The sequence below is a fragment of the Giraffa tippelskirchi genome, chromosome 4 (assembly GCF_054371585.1).
Source record: "Giraffa tippelskirchi isolate mGirTip1 chromosome 4, T2T-mGirTip1v1.2.pri, whole genome shotgun sequence".
In the NCBI taxonomy this organism is placed as follows: domain Eukaryota; kingdom Metazoa; phylum Chordata; class Mammalia; order Artiodactyla; family Giraffidae; genus Giraffa; species Giraffa tippelskirchi.
Window position 1 is genome coordinate 146,167,190 of NC_137278.1, and position 21,050 is coordinate 146,188,239.

Here is a 21,050-nt window from a genome sequence, read left to right on the forward strand (position 1 = left end):
TAAAACCAGCTTGAACATCTGGAAGTTCACGGTTCATGTTTTGCTAAAGCCTGGTTGGAATATTTTGAGCATTCCTTTAGTAGCGTGTGAGATGAGTACGATTGTGCAGTAGTTTGAGCATTCTTTGGCATTACCTTTCTTTGGGTTTGGAATGAAAACTGACCTTTTCCAGTCCTGTGACCACTGCTGAGTTTTCCAAATTTGCTGGCATATTGAGTGCAGCACTTTCACAGCATCATCTTTTAGGATTTGAAATGGCTCAACTGGAATTCCATCACCTCCACTACCTTTGTTTGTAGTGATGCTTCCTAAGGCCCACTTGACTTCACATTCCAGGATGTCTGACTCTAGGTGAGTGATCACACTATCATGATTATCTGGGTCATGAAGATCTTTTTTGTATAGTTCTTCTGTGTATTCTTGCCACCTCTTCTTAATATCTTCTGCTTCTGTTAGGTCCGTACCATTTCTGTCCTTTATTGAGCCCATCTTTGCATGAAGTGTTCCTTTAGTCTCTCTAATTTTCTTGAAGAGATCTCTAGCCTTTCCTATTCTATTGTTTTCCTCTATTTCTTTGCATTGATCACTGAGGAAGGCTTTCTTATCTCTCCTTTCTATTCTTTGGAACTCTGCATTCAAATGGGTATATCTTTCCTTTTCTCCTTTGCTTTTTGCTTCTCTTCTTTTCACAGCTATTTGTAAGGCCTCCTCAAACAACCATTTTGCTTTTTTGCATTTCTTTTTCTTGAGGATGTTCTTGCTCCCTGTCTCCTGTACAATGTCACAAACCTCCGTCCATAGTTCATCAGGCACTCTGTCTATCAGATCTAGTTCCTTAAATCTCTTTGTCACTTCCACTGTATAATCATAAGGGATTTGATTTAGGTCATACCTGAATGGTTTAGTGGTTTTCCCTACTTTCTTCAATTTAAGTCTGAATTTGGCAATAAGGAGTTCATGATCTGAGTTCATGATCAAAGATGACTGCTATTATATTCAGCACTAACATTCACTACTGTATGCCTTTAACATGCTGGAGACTCCACTTAATGTTGTTACAGGCACTATTTCATTGACTATTCTCAAGAATCTGATGATTTGAAAATTCTCATATCATCCCCATTTACAGATGAGGATACTGAGTGCCAAAGAAGTGAAGTAAATTGTTATACGATAAGTGACTGAGCTGGGATTCAAATTCAGGACTAATTCATATCAATACCTGTGTCCGGGGCTTCCCTAGTGGTCCAGTGGTTAAGAATCCACCTGCCAATGCAGGAGACACAGGTTCGATCCCTGGTTCAGGAATGTCCCACATGCCGCAGAGCAGCTAAGCTTGTGCACCACAACTACAGAGCGCATGCTCTAGAGCCCCTGAGCTGCATCTACTGAGCCAATGTGCCTAGAGTCCATGCTCCACAACAAGAGAGAAGCCACTGCAATGAGAAGTCCGTGCACTGCAACAAAGAGAAACCCGTGCTCACCACAACTAGAGAAAGCCCACATGCAACAATGAAGACCCAGTGAAGCCAAAAATAAATAAATAAGACCTGTGTCCTCATTTACAGAGCTTAAAGTCAACACCTACCATGACTCAACATGCAAACAGCAAAGTGGTTAAAGGCAAGGACTCTGGGTTCTACCACTCTCTTGCTGGCACTTCTCTGGACTTCAGTTTTCTCATCTAGAAAATGGGGATAATAGGACCTACCTCATTATGTGTGGCTATGAGGGTTAAATAACTAAAACGTATATGGCTATGGAATAATCTCTACCAGTATTGCCTCCGCTGTGTTTACTATTTTTATTACAATGAAACAGCTGACATAGAGATGAGGAGGAGGACTGGAATAAGAAGAAAGAGCCCAGGAAGCCACCAAATGCTTGCTCTGTGGCACTTACAAAATCCTCAAGGGAAATTTGCAGAGATGACCAGGAACAGGTTCCATGAATATTTCACTGAATGTTCTTGGGAATTTTCAATGAAGTAGAGCCTGTAACAATATTAAATGGAGTCAGATGTATAGCTTAGGTATGGCTGGTGGTTGAGGGTTGGAGAGTCAGACTAGAGCAGTCCACTGATGCCTGTATACCCTTGGAGGGTCCCCCTGCCTGATGATGTCACTGTGTGAAGTTGCATGGTGATTCTGAGGCTGACATGCCAGTGGGTGCATAGCGATGGAGTTGATATGCCTTGTTCATCATCCCCATAAAGATCATTTATAGATCAGGCCCATCTTGGAAGCATGGAAGTATACCTGATGGGAAGCCTCCATGATGGTGGACGTTTGTACCAAAACTGACCTGAGAATTTCTTAGCAAACTTTGCAGATGAGAAAAAAAAAAAATCTCTCTGAGGTGTGATGTGAAGCAAGATTAAATGATCAGGTAGAAAATGTAAGCCACTTTCAAATAATTTATGGAGTTGCTGTCAACATTAAAGCCATGGAGACTGACCCTCACTTCCTGAGTTAAGATCCAAAGGAAGAGCTTTTGTCTCAAGATGTGACAGGGGGACAAGGACAAATCTTTATGATGCAAAGCCAGAAACAACTTCATCTTGGCCTGTGTTGTTTCCAGGTGTGAATTTCTGGCTGTAACAAAGATGATAAGTAAGTAAGCAAGCATTCTCAGAGAAGGCAATGGCAACCTACTCCAGTACTCTTGCCTGGAAAACCCCATGGACGGAGGAGCCTGGTAGGCTGCAGTCCATGGGGTCGCTAAGAGTTGGACACGACTGAGCGACTTCACTTTCACTTTTCACTTTCATGCATTGGAGAAGGAAATGGCAACCCACTCCAGTGTTCTTGCCTGGAGAATCCCAGGGATGGAGGAACCTGGTGGGCTGCCGTCTATGGGGTCACACAGAGTTGGACACGACTGAAGCGACTTAGCAGCAGCAGCAGCAAGCAAGCATTCCACCTCTTTCAAACTCCTTACTTTATTGCACATATCAGATATGCAAGAAAACCCCAGTTTTCTTATTTTAATACCCATCACCAGCTAATTCACAGTGTCCCGGATATATAAGCTTATCTCACAAAAAATAAAAATCTAAAGAAGAGGATGATGAGACTGCTTATGAGAAAAGATTTCCTCCTCAGGAAACAATTTGCAGAAATAACCAAAAAAGATGGAAAAAAAAAACAACATAAAATCTGGCCATAATGAGTCTTATCTCTCTTTACTCAGTGATTTTTAAAATATAGCCTTTATTCTGCCAATACTGGGGCTTCCCTAGTAGCTCAGTTGGTAAAGAATCTGCCTGCAATGCAGGAGACCCTGGTTTGATTCCTGGGTCAGGAAGATCCACTGGAGAAGGGATAGGCTACCCACTCCAATATTCTTGGGCTTTCCTGGTGGCTCAGTTGGTAAAGAATCTGCCTGCAATGCAGGAGACCTGGGTTTGATCCCTGGATTGGGAAGATCCCCTGGAAAAGAGAAAGGCTACCCACTCCAGTATTTTGGCCTGGAGAATTCCACGGACTGTATAGTCCATGGGGTCACAAAGAATCAGGCACGACTGAGTGACTTTCACTTTCTTTCACTTTCTGGCAATACTATAAAAGTAATATTGATATACCGGTTACTAGAATCAGGATATGACATAGACTTTAATATAGCGGGGAAATAGCAATTTATTTCAAAATCTGTTGATGAAGTTTCTCTTAAGAAGGAGTGTCTTTTGCTTAGCAAAAGTGCCTTGAAGAGCCATTTGACTGTGAAAATATAGGCTCTGAGATAGTGTTGAGAAAGACCAATAAGTCAGTCAAAGGATAGTATATTTCTCTGTATAATAATATAAGAAAAAAACTTTTCACAAAGAGGCTAACGTGATGAGGACAGGATATGTTGGTAGAAGAAATTGGTGGGTAAAGAGAGAAGGCGGGAGGGACAGGGTCTAGGAAGATGAAGTCTGGAAGCCCAAGAGAATATGCTGCTAAGTCGCTTCAGTCGTGTCCGACTCTGTGCGACCCCATAGACGGCAGCCCACCAGGCTCCGCCGTCCCTGGGATTCTCCAGGCAAGAATACTGGAGTGGGTTGCCATTTCCTTCTCCAGTGCATGAAAGGGAAAAGTGAAAGTGAAGTCACTCAGTTGTGTCCGACTCTTAGCGACCCCATGGACTGCAGCCTACCAGGCTTCTCCGTCCATGGGATTTACCAGGCAAGAGTACTGGAGTGGGGTGCCATTGCCTTCTCCACCAAGAGAATATATCTCCAGCCAAATGAGGAAGCAATTTGCAGAAATAACCAAAAAAGATGGGGGAAAAAAAACCCATGAATTGAGAGCTGGGGAGATCTCGATTTCTAAGTCAATGAGACATCCCATAATTAGTATTAAAGAGTTTTCTCTGCTCTGTGGCAATTCAGATCCTCTCTTTTCTTATACCCTTTGTTAAAAATGGGCTACACACGAGTGTTTTCTGTAAGTGGCATCAAAGGAAAAAACAAGTAGGTTCAATTTGAGAAAAGAAAAACCACATGAGTCTAGATAGATGTGAAACTGAGAATTTGGTAGAAGCAGAAAGCCTAGAAGTGTTAGCCAAGCCCACCCCACCACTGCCCCTGAGAAATTCCACAGAGTGGGTAGAAGGTTTCTGTGTTTCCCTTTGTGTGTGTGTGATGTGATCTCAAGCTATTTTTATTATATTACTAATGGTTGAGGTGACTCATAAGGCTGGCAGAATTGTGGAACACCCAGAGAGAGACATCTGCATTCCATTAAATGTGTCATCTCTCCTGATACAAAATGCTCCCTTATTAAAGAAAGATTAGGTGGCACCACTACCTTTTCTGCAGCCAGTGCCATGCTCAAAATATTTTAATAATCATTAGAGAAGTAGCCAATGAAATTGAAATATTCTAGACTTTACAGCTAGAAAGGCAGGTCTGTCTCAAAGTGATTACTCAGGACACTGCTGCTAGAGTGTGACTTCTTTCTTAATGTACAGAGAAAAATTTTCCCATGAGTTTTTGGGGTGCCAGTGGTAAGAAGGATGAAACTACAGGTGTGGAAGTCTGCGTGATTTTGACAAAGACATGATTTTAAGACGGGCACCCAGTTCATCCTTGCATCCACATTTCTAGTCTGAAAGTGATGCCCTTTGAAGTCAGTGGGTTTTAAAGATTCGAGAAGCACCATTTGTGGAACCTGGCTGCAGATCTTAGATTGCTAAGAGGGTATATGTTCTCTTAGGATTTCTATATGTGTAATGGCAAAATTATTACAGAAAATTCTGGTAGGCACTGTGTGTGTCAAACTGTTGTTTCTTGCAGACAACCGTAAAGAGTTGCCTCTCAATGTGCATTTTGCCCTTGCCTCCTCAAATTCTTCCAGGAGTCTTTATCCTTATAATCTGCTTTTACTTCTTAGTTTCTTCTGAACTGCCCTTTCAAAGGCCAATGGTGGTCCACTAAGAGAACACTGAATGGCATCTCTTCCTGTCCAGTCCTCCCTGGCCTCCTGGCATCACCTCTGTGAGTTCACAGGTGAGCGGGTGAGGTCTCAGCTGAGCAGAGAAGGTCCCAGGTGAGCAGGGAAGGCCCCAGGTGAGCAGGGAAGGCCCCAGGTGAGCAGGCAAGGTCCTAGGTGAGCAGGGTCTAAACTGGCCTTCAACACTGGTCTTAACTGAGCAGCAGGGGAGGTGTGTACTGGAGTCCTGGGAGCTGTGAGGACTGCTTAAGATCTCTAATATTAGTTTTTCTTTATAACCATTGACCAGGGCTCTCTCCTTTAACCAGACTTAAGTCAGCCTCCTCTCCGATTTGGCCCTGACCTTAGGCTCTGTCCTTAGCCCACTTCTCCAGCCTTATCAAGAATCCTGCTGCATCAGTATAGCAAATGTCTCCCACCTTTGATATTTGATTATACTTGATCAAATTCCTCATCCCTCCCCCTCAATGTCTAAACACCCTGGTTCATGTTTGAGAAGAATCCTGTCACTTCAGTTGAGTCAGATTCCACCTGGCCTTCATGGCTCCTCTTAGTAATTTTCCACCCACGGACCCCCCACCCTGCTCCTGGGCTATAGATTTCTGCTTTTCCTTGTGGTGTTTGGAGGTGAGCTCTCTCTATCTCTCCCCTACCATGAAACCCTACTGCTGTAATTTCTCTTGAATAAAGTCTTCCTTTCAATCTTTAGCTAGTGTCTGAACACTTTTGCTTTGGCACCATCCAGAGCATCTGATGCTGCAGCATATTTCTGCCTTCACTCTCCTTCTCAGGCGTCTCAGGACTCAGAACTCGAGACCCACATGCTCCGACTTCTCCCTCTCAACCTCTTCCTCAGTTTCATCATCAGCCCTTCAATGAGGTGTTGCCTCTCATCTGACCATTATCTCTGGGCTTATAGTCATCATCAGCCCTTCAATGAGGTGTTGCCTCTCATCTGACCATTATCTCTGGGCTTCTAGTCATTTCACTGCTTGTTCCCAGCCCACTCTCAAAACACACACACACACACACACACACACACACACCACACACACACACACACACACACACACACACACACACACTATCCTTCTCCATACAGATGCCACAGTAAACCCTCTAAATGCAGGTCTGACCTTTTTCCCTTGATGCAAATCCTTCAGCATCTCTCCACATACTCCAAGATACAACCTTGTGTCTCATTCTCCAAACATTTTTTGCTCTCCCCCTTGTTTAAAAAGCCAAGTGCTGATTCACGTTCCTGGGCCTGATGCCTCCCTTGCCAGAATTATTCATTCTTCTCCCTCTGCCTTTCTAAGTCAATGTAACCATCATTTCCTCTGGGAAGGCTTCCCCAGCCCTCCCCAGTATGAAGTGGGGGTCCCTCCTTGTGTTTGAAGTAATCCTGCAGATGACTGGATAATGGTGGTGGTGGTTTAGTCACTAAGTCGTGTCTGACTCTTGCGACCCCATGGACTGTAGCCTGCCAGGCTCCTCTGTCCATGGGATTCTCCAGGCAAGAATACTGGAGTGGACTGCCATTTCCTTCTCCAGGGGATCTTCTCGTCCCAGGTATTGAACCCAGGTCTCCTGCACTGCAGGCAGATTCTTTACCAACTGAGTTACTAGGAAAGATAGGTTGAGAGTAATGAGTCTCTCAGAAACACAATGTCTCACACACACATCTTAGAGAAATTAGACTTGAATGTGATCACCACAAGGGATACATTTTCAGTAGGGCCAAGGAAATATAACAGAGAGGGATTGGCATATTATTTCACTTCATGTTTATCTGACCAGAAATTTCTGCGTATGTTGTTGAATTGGGGCACTTTCAGTTTTAAGTGACAAATATCCAATTCAAATTAGTTTGAACCAAATAGGAATGTATAGATTTTCATAACTGAAAGAGAGAGAAGGAATATGTCACATTCAGGCGTGGCTGGATCCAACACACCAGATTTGTCATTAAGATGCAATTGTCCATCACCTTCAGGCTCTGCTTTCCTCCTCCTTAAGCAAGTTCTCTCCACTTGGCAACATAGATTATCTCAGCAGCTTCAGATTTCAATGGCTGTTTGCTCTTGCAACCTTCAGAGTTAGGGATCCTCTCTCTACCAGCCCCACATCAATGCCTCTAAAATGAGTCTGAAGTTCGGCTTGAGTTAGATGCCCGCCACAGGACTCATAATTATATTGAGGAAAATGGGGTAGGATGGTCCATTCTGGCTCAAATTCCCAAGCCTCAGGGATAATCACCATTTGAGCAACAGACCACCAGACTTGGGAGGCAAATTTTCCAAGAAAAAAACACTGACCAGACGAAGAATTTCTTACTTTTTTTTCAGATAAGTCTTTTATTCCCATCCTCTGTTGTGACATTTGAAGCACACATATTCAAATTTCTTGGGGGTGTGAAATCCTTCTTCAGAGGGTATTCAGTGCACTTAGAGATGTGGGGACAGGCATTCAGGGGCCAAGCCCAAGAGTCCCCAACGGGGAGCCCCTCATCCATGTCACCTGCCAGGGTGAATGTGCTTCCTGAGTGACCCTGACCCCAACCAGGTCTAAGAGCAAGATCCATACGGAGGGTCTCTTCAACCATCCGGTCTACAGCCTCGCCACATAGGACTGAATCAGAATTTTTTTTCCTGAAAGTCTTGAAAATTTTCCTCCTAGGTCTAAATCAAAAACAAAACAAAATTTAAAAACCCAAAGTACAACAAGTATTGGTTGTTGGGGAAAGCCATGAGGTTCCAGGCACCGTAATGAGATAAAAGGATCTGCATGCTCAACTCCCAACAAATGATACCCTCAATCGTCAGTTTCAGCAAAGAGTACATGTTCTTTAAAACAGATTTACCTCTGCAGCTGAGGTGGAGATTCTAAGACAGGATAATTGAAGAGCTGGAAAAAACCAAATATCAGTTTTCATCAGGAGAATAAAATAACATCATTTCGCTGGATTGGACAGTGTCCAAGAAAAGCCATTACCCAGTCATGACACGTGAAAAGTCTGTTTTGATTTCACATGGGAGACTGTTTAGCAGTGTTAAGACAAAACATGTCAATTCCCATGGGTTATTCCAAAATGCCATTATAAGCACAAAAATGCCTTTATAAGCACAACCCTGAAAAAAAGCAAATCTATTCCCATTGCAAATGTCACCAAGCTTCTGATGGAAAATGGATACACTTATCAACTTAGAAGAGTCAAGAAGGGGCTAAAAGGAGGGAAAGTCAGAGACAGGAGAGGAAGGACGGGGGAGCAGAAGGGAGGAAGAATGAAGGAAGGGAGGAAAAAAGAAAGTGAGAGAAAGATGACCTTTTAACCCCGCTTCAGATTCATGCTGAAAAGTGTAATGGTTAAGAAGGCAGGCTTTGATTAGACACAGAAAGACAAATTCTGTTATGATCTGTCTCATATGTGGAATATATAATAAAATAGTAGAAGTAATAGAAGAAGGAGCACAGTAGTGGCTGCCAAAGACTGCAGGTAGGGGCAAATGGGGAGGTGCTGGTCAAAGGATACAAAGCTTTAGTTTTGTACAGTGAATAAATTCTGGAGATCTGCTATACAGCATAGTGCCAACAGCCAACATACCGTGTTGTATACTTAAAATCTGCTGAGAGTATAAATCTTATGTTAAGTGTTCTTATCACAATAATCATGAGAATAATAATAGTAAAGGCAGCAGGAGAAAAGTTTCATAGGTAATGGAATTACTTTCAGCTGCACAACTGTGGGAAATTAGTTCCCCAACCAGGGATCAAACCCAAGCCCCTACATTGGAAGCTCAGAGTCTTAACCACTAGACCACAAGGGAAGTCCTGAGGGGATGGATATGTTTATGCCCTTGATGGTGGTAACAGTTTCACATATGTATGTGAATGCTCAGTTGCTCAGTCCTGTCCAACTTGCTTCGACCTCATGGACTATAGCCACCAGACTCCTCTGTCCATGGAATTTTCCAGGCAAGAATAATGGAGTGAGTTGCATTTTCTCCTCCATCACATATGTATGTGCTGTGCTGTGCTTAGTCGCTCAGTCGTGTCCGACTCTTTGCAACCCCACGGACTGTAGCCTGCCAGACTCCTTTGTCCATGCAATTTTCCAGGCAATAATACTGGAGTGGTTGCCATGCTCTCCTCCAGGGGATCTTCCCAACCCAGGGATCAAATCCAGGTCTCTTGCATTGCAGGCAGATTCTTTACCATCTGAGCCACTAAGGAAGCCCATCACATAAGTATACTTATCCTCAAACTCATCAAGTTGTATATATTAAATATGTACAGGTTTTTTTTAACATCACACCTCAATAAAAATTTTTTAACTTATTTTTAATTGAAGGATAATTGCTTTACAATATTATGTTGGTGTCTGCCATACATCAACAAGAATCAGCCATAGGTATACGTGTGTCCCCTCCCTCTTGAAACTCTCTCTCCTACCTCCCACCCCATCCCAGCCCTCTAGGTGGTCACAGAGCCCCCGCTTGAGTTCTCTGAGTCATACAACAATTTCCCACTGGCTATCTATTTTACATATGGTAGTGTATATGTTTCTATGCTACTCTCTCCATTCGTCTCACCCTCTCCTTCCTGCCTACCACCACTGTGTCCATAGTCTGTTCTCTATGTCTGTGTCTCCACTGCTGCCCTGCAAATAGGTTCATCAGTACCATCTTTCTAGATTCCATACTTATATAGAATATATATGTGTTAATATTCCATATATACGTGTTAATATACGATATTTGTTTTTCTCTTTCTTACTTCATCCTGTATGATAGGCTCTAGGTTCATCTACCTTATTAGCACTGGCTCATATGCATTCCTTTTTATGACTAAATAATATTCCATTGTATATATGTACCACAGCTTCTTATCTATTCATCTGTTGATGGACATCTAGATTGCTTCTGTGCCCTATTTTAAATAGTGCTGCAACGAACATTGGGGTACATGTGTCTTTTTCAGTTATGGTTTTCTCAGGGTATATGCCTGCCCAGTAGTGGGATTGTTGGGTCATATGGTAGTTTTAGTCCTAGTTTTTTAAAGAATTGCCATCATCAAAAAATCTATGAACAATAAATGCTGGAGAGGATGTGGAGAAAAGGGAACCCTCTTGCACTGATGGTGGGAAAGTAAATTGATACAGCCACTATGGAAGACAGTATGGGGGATTCCTTAAAATGGATTTTAAAAACTGATTGTCTTGTCGTGATAGCTAAGAGGCACAGAGTTTCTTTGGGGAGTGAAGAAAATATTCTCAAAGTGATTACACTGATGGTTGCAAAACTCTATAAATGTAATAAAAGCCATTGAGTTGTACACTTTAAAAAAAATGTATTTTATTCAAGTATAGTTGATTTACAATGTTGTCTTAATTTCTACTGTACAGCAAAGTGACTCAGTTATACATATATCTACATTCCTTTTCATATTATTTTCCATTATGGTTTATCACAGGATATTGAATATAATTTCCTGTGCTATACAGTAGGACCTCATTGTTTATCTACCCTATATATAAAATTGTACACTTTAAATGGGTGACTTATATGGTATGTGGATTATGTGTGAGTAGTATGTGCTCAGGGCTTCCCAAATAGCTCAGTGGTAAAGAATCTGCCTGCCAATGCAGGAGACACCAGAGACATGGGTTCGATCCCTGGAGGAAGGCATGGCAACCCACTCCAGTATTCTTGCCTGGGAAATCCCATGGACAGAGGAGCCTGGTGGGCTACAGTCCAGGGAGTTGCAAAGAGTTGGATATGACTGAGTGACTGCGCATCACAGTAAGTGCTCAGTAAATGAGACACAGTACCATTATAGGCTGATGGAAACTGTGTATCCTGGTTCCCCATAGCGTGCTCCACAAAAATCACTTCCTGCACAGAAAGGTTACTTAAATTCACCAACTTACAAATACCTAGTCAGAAATCCTGAATAGGCTATGTATGCTTCTTTATTTCATAAAGAATGGCAAACTATGAATAAAAAGTACACTCTTGTTTAACACATTGAAAACAGGAAACGGCGTCTAAAGCATCTTAGCATCACTGAGCTTCGATTTCTGCAGGACACTAGAGGTCCCTGTCGGCAGTGAATTTCCAGCCCTTATGATGCAGAATTCAGAGTGACAGTTTTCTGCTTCAGCCCCACTAGATGTCTCTTCAATAAACTTCAAAGACAGTCGATGTCCAGACATCAATCTGGTGTTCAGGAATCATTACACAAAAAGGACACTGTTTTAAAATAACCAAACAATTTGCCTGAGTATGCATCTTTCGCTGTCACTCACACAATCAGGATGGAAGAAGTCTTTGTTTTCCAGAACCACTGTCTGCTATTAAGAAGATATGGGGGGAGGCAAAGGCAACAATGATGCTATTTTGATTCATTAGGAGCAAGAGAGGATACTTGGAAGACAGAGGATGTTCTAAGACATTAAGTATCAGGTTGTTCCATCAGAATTAAATGACCAAATCAATCGAGACAATAAAGAAATGTAGTTACATTAACAAGATAAAGCAGCTCACAGAACAGAGCAAGGTTTGGCTCTGTGTTGTTGGAAGGAATTGATGCATCAAAAGAAAAGCAGTGTTTCTCCTGGCAGCTGGAGAGAGGGAGAGAGGTGTGCAGAGAGAGATGTCCTGGCCCTGGTTCAGTGACAGATAAATCCCAGTGGGTGGACTGGACTATTTCACTGAGGAAACCTAAGTGTGAATATCCGAAGATCCCATCCTCCCCAACAAGGCTTGTGAATGTCATTGGTGTTCCCATGTCCTTCTGCCAACAGGGAGAGAGCTCGCTGCTCAAGCCACACCAGAGACAGTTCTAGTCCCTGTAACAGGTCCATTTCTCATTCTGAATTTTACAGCTCACATCCTGGCATGTTCTTCAATTTCTTCTGGATTTAGTATTGTGGGTTAACCTCCCCCAACTCATGACTTTGGGCATCGACAAGACTGAGGTTCTCACCCTCACAATCTATCTGTAAGACAAGCTATCTGTAAGACTTTTCCATAGGTTGTGAATTAAGTCCTGGAAACCCCTCCTGGAACTGCACGGCTTCCATACATTGGTTTCCAATTTACACAGTCCTGAATCTTATCTGCCTGTCAAAGTTTAGTGTTTTTCAGTGTAAATAAACCTCATGCATTGTTGAGAGTGGGACAATGTTGACTGAGGAGCTTTCCCAGGGAAGAATGCTAAAGGATTATGTAATGTCTGCATTCTATGAGGCTTTTTGCTTATTAACAGAGGATAATAACTAATAACTCTTGGCTAACACCAGTAGTTGAATAGCAACAGTCCACCTGACCATAGTAATTGCTTAGCAAATATTGTATGAGCCAGATGCTGTTGCAAACCAAAGATGCAGCAGTGAATTGGAACAAAACCCCTGCCCTCAGGGAGCTATTTACTATGGTGACATACATATAACTATTAATAAGCACACAACCAAAGTGCAGAATGTGCCCCACAATGATGAATATGGTGGGGAAAACAATGCAAGGAAGGAGCCTGGGACTCAGAGGGGATGGGAGTAGTCAGGGCAAGTTGCCCTGAGAAGGTGACAATTGGGTTAGAACTTCAAGGAGGCAAGGGAACCAGCCACATGATTACCTGGGAGATGACTATTCCAGTAAAGGAAACAGCAAGTACTAAAGCCCCAGTATGAACATGTATCTGGAGAGTTCTGTGTGGCCAGAGTGGAGTAGGTGAGAGGAGGGGAGAAAGGGCAGCGTCACTGATGTGAGGGCCTGGGAATTTGATCAATTTTACATTTAGGAAATGTAAACAACCCTAAATTAGGAATATGCAAGTGGACAGGGAACTCTGCTCAATGTTATATGACAGTCTAGATGGCAGGGGAGTTTGGGGGAGAATGGCCCCTTTGCTGTCCACCTGAAACTATCACAATGTTGTTAACCAGCTATACACCAATACAAAATAAAAAGTTTTAAAAAATAAATTTTTTAAAAAGAATATGCTAATGATCTCCCTCACTTCACAAGCACCCACCTCACCCCCCACTGCATGTTAAGAAGCTGTGTTGTTACTACCTGTTAGTGGAACACTTAAGACTATAACCAGCTCACTGAGGGAATGGCTGCGTGTAGGTGTGTGTCATGCCTCTGAGGTGACAGTCTTTCCTCTGGTTACTCCCCTCTCAGCTCTTTGTTTCTCATCCCTAGTGTGGCTCTTTCCACATTGTCATATAATTACTTCTCTATTTGTCTGTCTTCCTCCCAATTATGAATGACTTTAGGGCAAGAAATTCATTCATTTTTGCTAGCCCAAGATAAGCATAAAGCATCAAATAGGAACTCAATAATTGCTTTCTCACTGCAATTGAATTCAATGGTTATTTTATATTTGGGTAATAGCCACTCACTTCTTCAGGAGCCCTCAATATATCAAAAAATGTTTTAAACATTTTTTTTAATCCATAACTACTCTTAGGGGTAAAGGTATAAATAGCACAATAAATCACTTCCACTAGTTCAATACACATGATTTTAAAGTGTTAATAATATATAATGAGGATAGCAGACTTTGGATGAATGAATTGACTGATATGTTGAATACTGAAATAGAAACACAGAAGCTAATCTGATTATATTTTAGAATAGCTGATTACATTCCCAGACAGTAGCTGATTCCTTAGATTACCTCCACACACCAGCACAATCAACAAAAAGCATTGCCTGCCAACTTGGCGGGGGAAAAAGAAGCAAAAAGATTAAGGACCTAAGACTCACTGGAGTCAGATAGACCTGGTTCCACTCACAGCTCTCTTGTTTATTAGCGAGGTAACCTTGAGCAATTTACTTAACCTCTCTGGTCCTCAGTTTCCTCATCTATTAAAAAGGAGTCATGATAGTATCATCCTCATAGGGTTCTTAAGTATAATAAATGATATAATTACTGGAAAGCATCTAACATGATTCCTAACAAAACATTCCACTTGATGTTTTGTATTATAATGGACAGAATAAGCCAGCATTTACATATTTTATCATAATCTCCAACTTTCATTTGGATTTCTTAATTTTCACCATCGCAACTCTTTTTAAAAGCTCTGGATTATGAAGCATTGAAGGCTAAAATCTACAGTAACAGATACTTGAGCATGTCTGTAATGCTTATCTGTAATTCCAAACTATGGAAAGTCTCTAAGAACTTGACAGTTTTTGCACAACTTCTTTGGATGTCAAACTTGAGCTGTGTTAGGCCGGACAGAAACCTCACTGATACTAACTAGAGCTTTGATAGCCCAGATTCCCATTTAGCAGAAAAGTTCAGATGTCTGGTTTTCTTCCTCAAAACACAAGAGGAAAGAATGCCTTTCTGAAGGAAGGCAGTTTCTTTTAGTCAAAATATAGAGAGTTGACACTGGCTGTCGTTTTCCTAGGGAACCTAGAATATTAGTTGGCTCTCACCAGCTACAAAAATCACCCTTAGTCTTCTGGGCATGAACCTTGACACAAACCAACATCACACCAGGTCATTAAAAACACAACAGTTTGTCCTATGTTTAAGTTTCCAAGTTTGCCAGGTCACCTGGCATTTATAACCAGCATTTATCTATTTGTCTGAATGGATGATGGATTACCTCATGTGCATAATAACTAAGTGGTTATGTTTCATGGCAAGTGGTGTTGTTCTGCAAAGAGGAACTAGGGAGCTATGACTGGGGAAGTGGCACTGTGGGAGGCCTAAAATTTCAGGGACATGGTAATTGGTATAGATGAGGCTGGGAGATGTGAAGGTGTGGGTGAGAGAGTGTGTGAGTGACCACAACCTAAGCTGGCACTGCGCTTGTTAGATAATTTACTGAAAATGCCTTCGAGCATGGCACTCACCCAGGCAGCCACAATCCTTCATCTCCTCATAACCTCATTTCCTATTGTCTTAGGCCTGAGCTACTTTGATTATGTTAAACACCTGGTCCATTGGATCTGGCCAGAACTTTGATAGGGGGTAAAGGAGTGTAATGAACACCAAAGAATTTATGCCTTTGAACTGTGGTGTTGGAGAAGACTCCTGAAATTCCGTTGGACAGCAAGGAGATCAAACCAGTCAATCTTAAGGGAAATCAATCCTGAATACTCATTGGAAGGACTGATGCTGAAGCTGAAGCTCCAGTAGTTTGGTCATCTGATGTGAAAAACCAACTCACTGAAAAGGTCCCTGATGCTGGGAAAGACTCAGGGCAGAAGGAGAAGAGGGCTTTAGAGGATGAGATGACTGGATGATATCACTGACTCAGTGGACATGAACTTGGGCAGACTTTGGGAGATAGTGAGGGACAGTGAGGCGTGGTGTGCTGCAGTCCATGGGGTCGCAAGGGATCGGACACGACTGGATGACTGAACAACAACAACAGACGCCTAGTCCACTGGATCTGGCCAGAACTTCAATGGGGGTGAAGGGTATAATGTGTGCCATAAAGGGAACCATTGGGACAATTGAAAAGACTGAACAATAGCTGGAGATTAAATAACAGCGATTATAACAAGGTTAATTTGCTATTTTGATCATTATACTGTAATTCTGAAAAGGATAGCCTTAGTTTTAAGAAATGCACATATGAAGATAAAGCAGGGAAGAGAAAAGTCCAAATCTACAAAATTAGAAGTCCTAGAAGTAAAGCTAAGAGAGAGGCATTTGTAGGAAATAGGTTGAGGGATTCTTGAGCACTTTTAAAGTTAAGAGCAGATGAATTATCCGTCGATGTATCTCATGACCTGAGTAGGAAAGAAGCCCAAAAGGGAGGGAATATTCGCGTATGTATGACTGATTCATTTCACTGTACAGTGGAAACTAATATAACATTGTAAAGCAACTATCCTCCAGTAAAAATTAATTTAAAAAAATAAAGTGAGCAGAAGTCAGTCATTCAAAGTCAATTAGAACTAGAAGTATCTTGTAACAACAAAACTTCAGCTTCTTTAACATTCCTCTTCATTAGCTGATAAGGAAAATATTCAATATTAAACAAATATTATTGTAATATTAGATAATACTATTGTAAGCATTTTATTTAATAGTATGCTTTTTCACAAACCGTTTCAGGGGTGATTAAAAATTATGGCATTTTGTTTCTCAACTATCAGAAATAGCTTAATTTAACTTAATTTTAGTTTGCCAATGATGTTATTATATTAAAAATGACAAGAAACTGTAAAACTGAATAAAGGTAAATGAGTTACTACTAATCAATCAGAAAAATCCTGCATTCTATTCACTGTGGCTCTGGCTCCCTGGGAGCCTGTTGGAAATGCAGACTCTCTGGCTCCACATAGACTGACTGCTTTCAGAGCTGATCGTGTTTACTACAACCCCCAGGTGATTCCTCTGCACCTTCAGGACTGAGAGGCCCTGATCTCGCTCACCTGCTTATAGATGTCAGTGTTATAGTTGCATGAAACTTGCTTACTAAATAAAGAAAAATCTTTTCTTTTCTGTTGTTTTTGGTGGCCTTCAAAGGCCAGGAAGGAGGGAGGAAGGGGAGCAAGAAGGGCAGCCTCCAGCGACATAGCTATCATTTATAACTACTGCTGTGCTGTACTCAGCTCAGATAGAAAATTTACTGCTATTACACAAGCGTCACTTAATTCCATCAGGGTGGCTCTTGATGTTCTGCCTGCCAGACTTATTGCCTGGGTGGGACACGTGACCCCAGACAGACACACTGGATGGTGCACCCAGATTGATACTTAGAGTTGCCTTAGCAGTTTTCACCACGGAGCTGGAAATGCAAGTTTATCAGGTACAGGAGGAGCTGTTCTGATTCCCAAGACTCACTTAGTATTTAGGTAAAAGCACCTTATGAAACAGAACTAGATTGTTCTGTGATAGGAAGAAACAAAATAAAAAACCTCTTCTTGCCTCAAAATATGTGAAGCAAAACTGAATTCAAGTGCTGAGCATAGAACTCCTCTGGTCACCACGAAGCATCCTTTTCCAAAAAATATTCCAAAAAACACCAGCCTAGTAGCTGCTCCTGGCAAAAAGGACCCCATAACTAAATAAGTGGTGGAAACCCTGTATGTTCCACTTCCTCTCTTGGAAGCTGAAGGTGTGCATTAACATAGTAAATGCTCCAAGAAGTTCTGCATTGTAGGAAAAGTTTCTGTCTAGCAGAATTTTCCCAAATAGATTCTTTTATAGCATATCTTTTTCATCCAGTTCATGTTAATACTTTCTAGAATTAATGTTTTAAGAAAAAAAAAACTAGAGAAACAATCTAATGGATATTTAATACACAAAGGAAGATCTCAATTAGTTCCATAAATAGAACGTTTAAAGGAGAAAGAATGGTAGTTGTAAAGCACATCAAAAATACTGATGTGGCCTCCGGAGGACTTGGGAAACGGACCTGCATTCCCTGCCAGGACACTGCCATAGAAATAAAGAGAGTCCTTGGGTCCTGAGCATAAAAGAAGTAATATTCTTTGTCTGCAGTAGAGTTAAAGATGGGAATAACTAATAACTGATCTTTCCCATTCCTTCAACCTCATATCCACTCCACCACCAAATCCTGCTATTCTTTCTCAATATTCCACCTCTTAGATGTCCACCACCCCATCCTGGCTAAATTACCTGAATTATTCCAATAATCTACTAATGGGTCTTCTGACTTCCACCTAATGTACTGACCACACTGCAATGCACTGCTGAGAACCTTCTGAGAGCTGCCCCAGGAAGACAATAGGAAGCTGACATAGGTGTGGCCTGGCATTTCCCAGCTAACTCATCCTGATGGGTCTCCCACTCACTCTCACACTCAAGATCCTGGTGTCACCTATATTCCCTCTACCTGGAATTCTGCTGCCCATCTCAGTTTTGCCTATTCATCCTTCAGATCACTTTGCAAAAAATTATTTCCTCCAGGAAAACTTGTTTGATTTGACAGTCTAGGGTCAGTTCTACTCAAAGGGCAGTCCACAGTCTAGTGCCAACCCACAGGTTGTACACAAAGAGGTAAGTGCAGAAATGGAGTGCAAAAACTTCAGTATTTTGATATTACCATGGCATCTATGCACATGATCATTAAATTAATCTTTTTGAACCTGGTTAGTCACACACAGGAACCAAAGGTATGCCAGCATCAGTTCATGACAGATTGGAGGGGAAAACTGGTTATCCATCACACTGAATTCTAGAAGCACTGCTCTAGGTCACATGCCATGTTACACATTCTTGCAGCCCCAGGCACCTTCCTTTCAAGCATTTATCATAACTAGTCATTTTACATATATGTTTGTGATTTTTTTTTTTCTCCCACAGACTTCTAGATTCATGAGTGCAGGCAAAGACTTGCTGCTCGAGATTGCATCCTCTGAGCCTAGCACACTGCTGCTGGTAAGTCGCTTCAGTCGTGTCGACTCTGTGCGACCCCATAGACGGCAGCCCACCAGGCTCCGCCGTTCCTAGGATTCTCCAGGCAAGAACAATGGAGTGGGTTGCCATTTCCTTCTCCAATGCATGAAAGTGAAAAGTGAAAGTGAAGTCGCTTGGTTGGCCTAGCACACTACCTGACATATAATTGGTACTCAGGAAATGTGTCTGATTAGTTAGGGGAAAGAGTGAGCCTTGTTGGTTTTAACTGTGTCCCCTCAACACCACTCTTAGTACTTACTGGGTCACCTATGGTTTATACATGAGGATGGGAGACTGGCAAGGGAAGGTCCTGAGAGGGAGATAAGAGAGTAATTATTCTATTCCATGAACTCAACCAAACCCTTTCAGATTGTGTTTCAGTGGCATAAAAGATGTGAAATAAAAAGTGGACAGAGTCATTTTAAAGAATACAAAGGAATGCTTCATCTTTGGTAACTTTTCTCTAAACACTCTGATGTCACACATCGAGGGTGCTGTGTTCAATATTTATATTTCACTCTCATTAAGTAACATCAGAAAATATTATTGCCCTCCCAGCACCAGAGCTGAGTACATGCCAGCTTTCTGCAGGATTGTATTTCCGCACACAGACCTCCCTCCATACACTTGTTCCCAGCTGTTCTGATAAAAGGAGAAAAAGAGAGCTGTGTGCTGGTGCGACTTTGACAGCTTGACTTCCAGCAGCTGCTGGACCTCAGAGAATAATTTCATCCCTAGTGGGTTATCAGAATCAAACACCTCTGATGAAGCAGAATTTCAAAGGATGCAGATATCCAGTTTAATTTAAGAGGCTTATTCTAAAACTGCTCTGAGGAGGACATTTGGCCTTTTAGCCCCCTGATTCAAACAGGCATCAGAGGCAGCTGAGATCTTGAACTTTTTCCAGGAAAGAGAAGAAATTTTAGTACAGTGAAAGAGCACTGGACAGCATGAGTCTTAGCCCCAGCACTGGGAAAGGTACCTCATCTCCCTGGACATTTACTCTCCTCATATGTTAAAAAAGAAGGTTTGATCCAATGACCTCTTCCACCTCTTCTAGCTCTGAAATTCTCTGACTCCAACCTCTAAGTCCTCTTCTAGCTTTAACATTGGTGGATGGAATGATTCAAATTCCTCTAGGCTACAAGCTTCAAGCATGCTAAGGAGCTCTCTATCTGTTCGCTAGCCTCGATTTCATACTGAATGAGGTGGTACTGAAAGGTTATATTTAGATAAAGGACTAGCCGTGTGCAACTCATTGTTTAAAATTTCCTCTGAAAAGCCTACAATACAACTTCATGCCCTGTATTGTGAAAACAAATTTGGTTACAAAATCCTGGGGCTCAGAGTCTAACTCTAGTTCTACAAATTGAAAGTGTATATACTAAGATTCCTCCCCAAAACAGCATGCCTGGAAAAAAGGCCCTAGGATCAAATAATTTCTGAAAGAAACTGCATTGGATACCCTCTTCCTGATGTATCACCCTGCAGAAGTGTACATGCTAGAACTTGACAAGTCCTGCACTAAAGAAGACCTGCTGAACTTCACCATCCTGGCGTTTCTCAGTATTTAACCACTGAAGGCTTCTATTTTTCCTCTGAAATATTTGTTCACATTTAATAAACTAGGGCTCCACTGGACATATTTGGGAAATGCTGCTCTAAGCATCCTGGGCTTGGTATATGCTGGAAGTTCCTGAAAAAGGCAAATTCTCCAGTCCTACCCCAGACATACCGAGTCAGTATCTCTGGAGGTAGAATGCAGAAATATTAGTTTTCACAGGCCCTCAAGGCAGTGGTGTACTGGAGCCAGTGAGTACCAACTTCCAAGAGCAGAATGTTAAAATGCCAGGAATCTGAGAAATTTCTGAGCCAATGAACTTCACATAAGTAGATTGAAATTTGCTTTGGTGGAAGTATTTACACCATGAAAATCAGCAAATGCAACAATTCAGGAGTTTTTGTTTACCCTAAATTGCTGGTTATTAAAATTTATCTGCAAATCATGGCCTCCAGGTGATCCTTATATCCAGTACAGTTTGAGACCCACTGATAAAGCAAGGAATTATATTATGTGTCAAAACTATGCCAAAATTTCAATCATCTGCTTTTAACCATGGTTTTAGATATTCTAGGAAAATAGTATGCAGGAGAAACTCTTGCATTTTCTTCTTAAAATAAGAAAAAATTATCAAGGAATAAAAATAATCAGGT

The 21,050-nt window shown here is 41.7% G+C and overlaps 1 protein-coding gene and 1 long non-coding RNA gene across 4 annotated transcripts in view; one reads left to right on the forward strand and one right to left on the reverse strand.

Moving 5' to 3' along the window:
• LOC145545399 (uncharacterized) overlaps positions 1-21,050 on the reverse strand; it is a 234,556-nt gene that overhangs the window by 148,369 nt on the left and 65,137 nt on the right. The gene's annotated exons all lie outside the window — the stretch shown is intronic.
• Positions 1-21,050, forward strand: part of LOC145545401 (uncharacterized) — a 95,583-nt gene that overhangs the window by 54,883 nt on the left and 19,650 nt on the right. For both annotated transcript variants that reach the window (XR_014082047.1, XR_014082048.1), the window contains exon 3: positions 18,744-18,818. This is a non-coding gene — a long non-coding RNA (uncharacterized LOC145545401). The remainder of the gene's footprint in view (positions 1-18,743; positions 18,819-21,050) is intronic.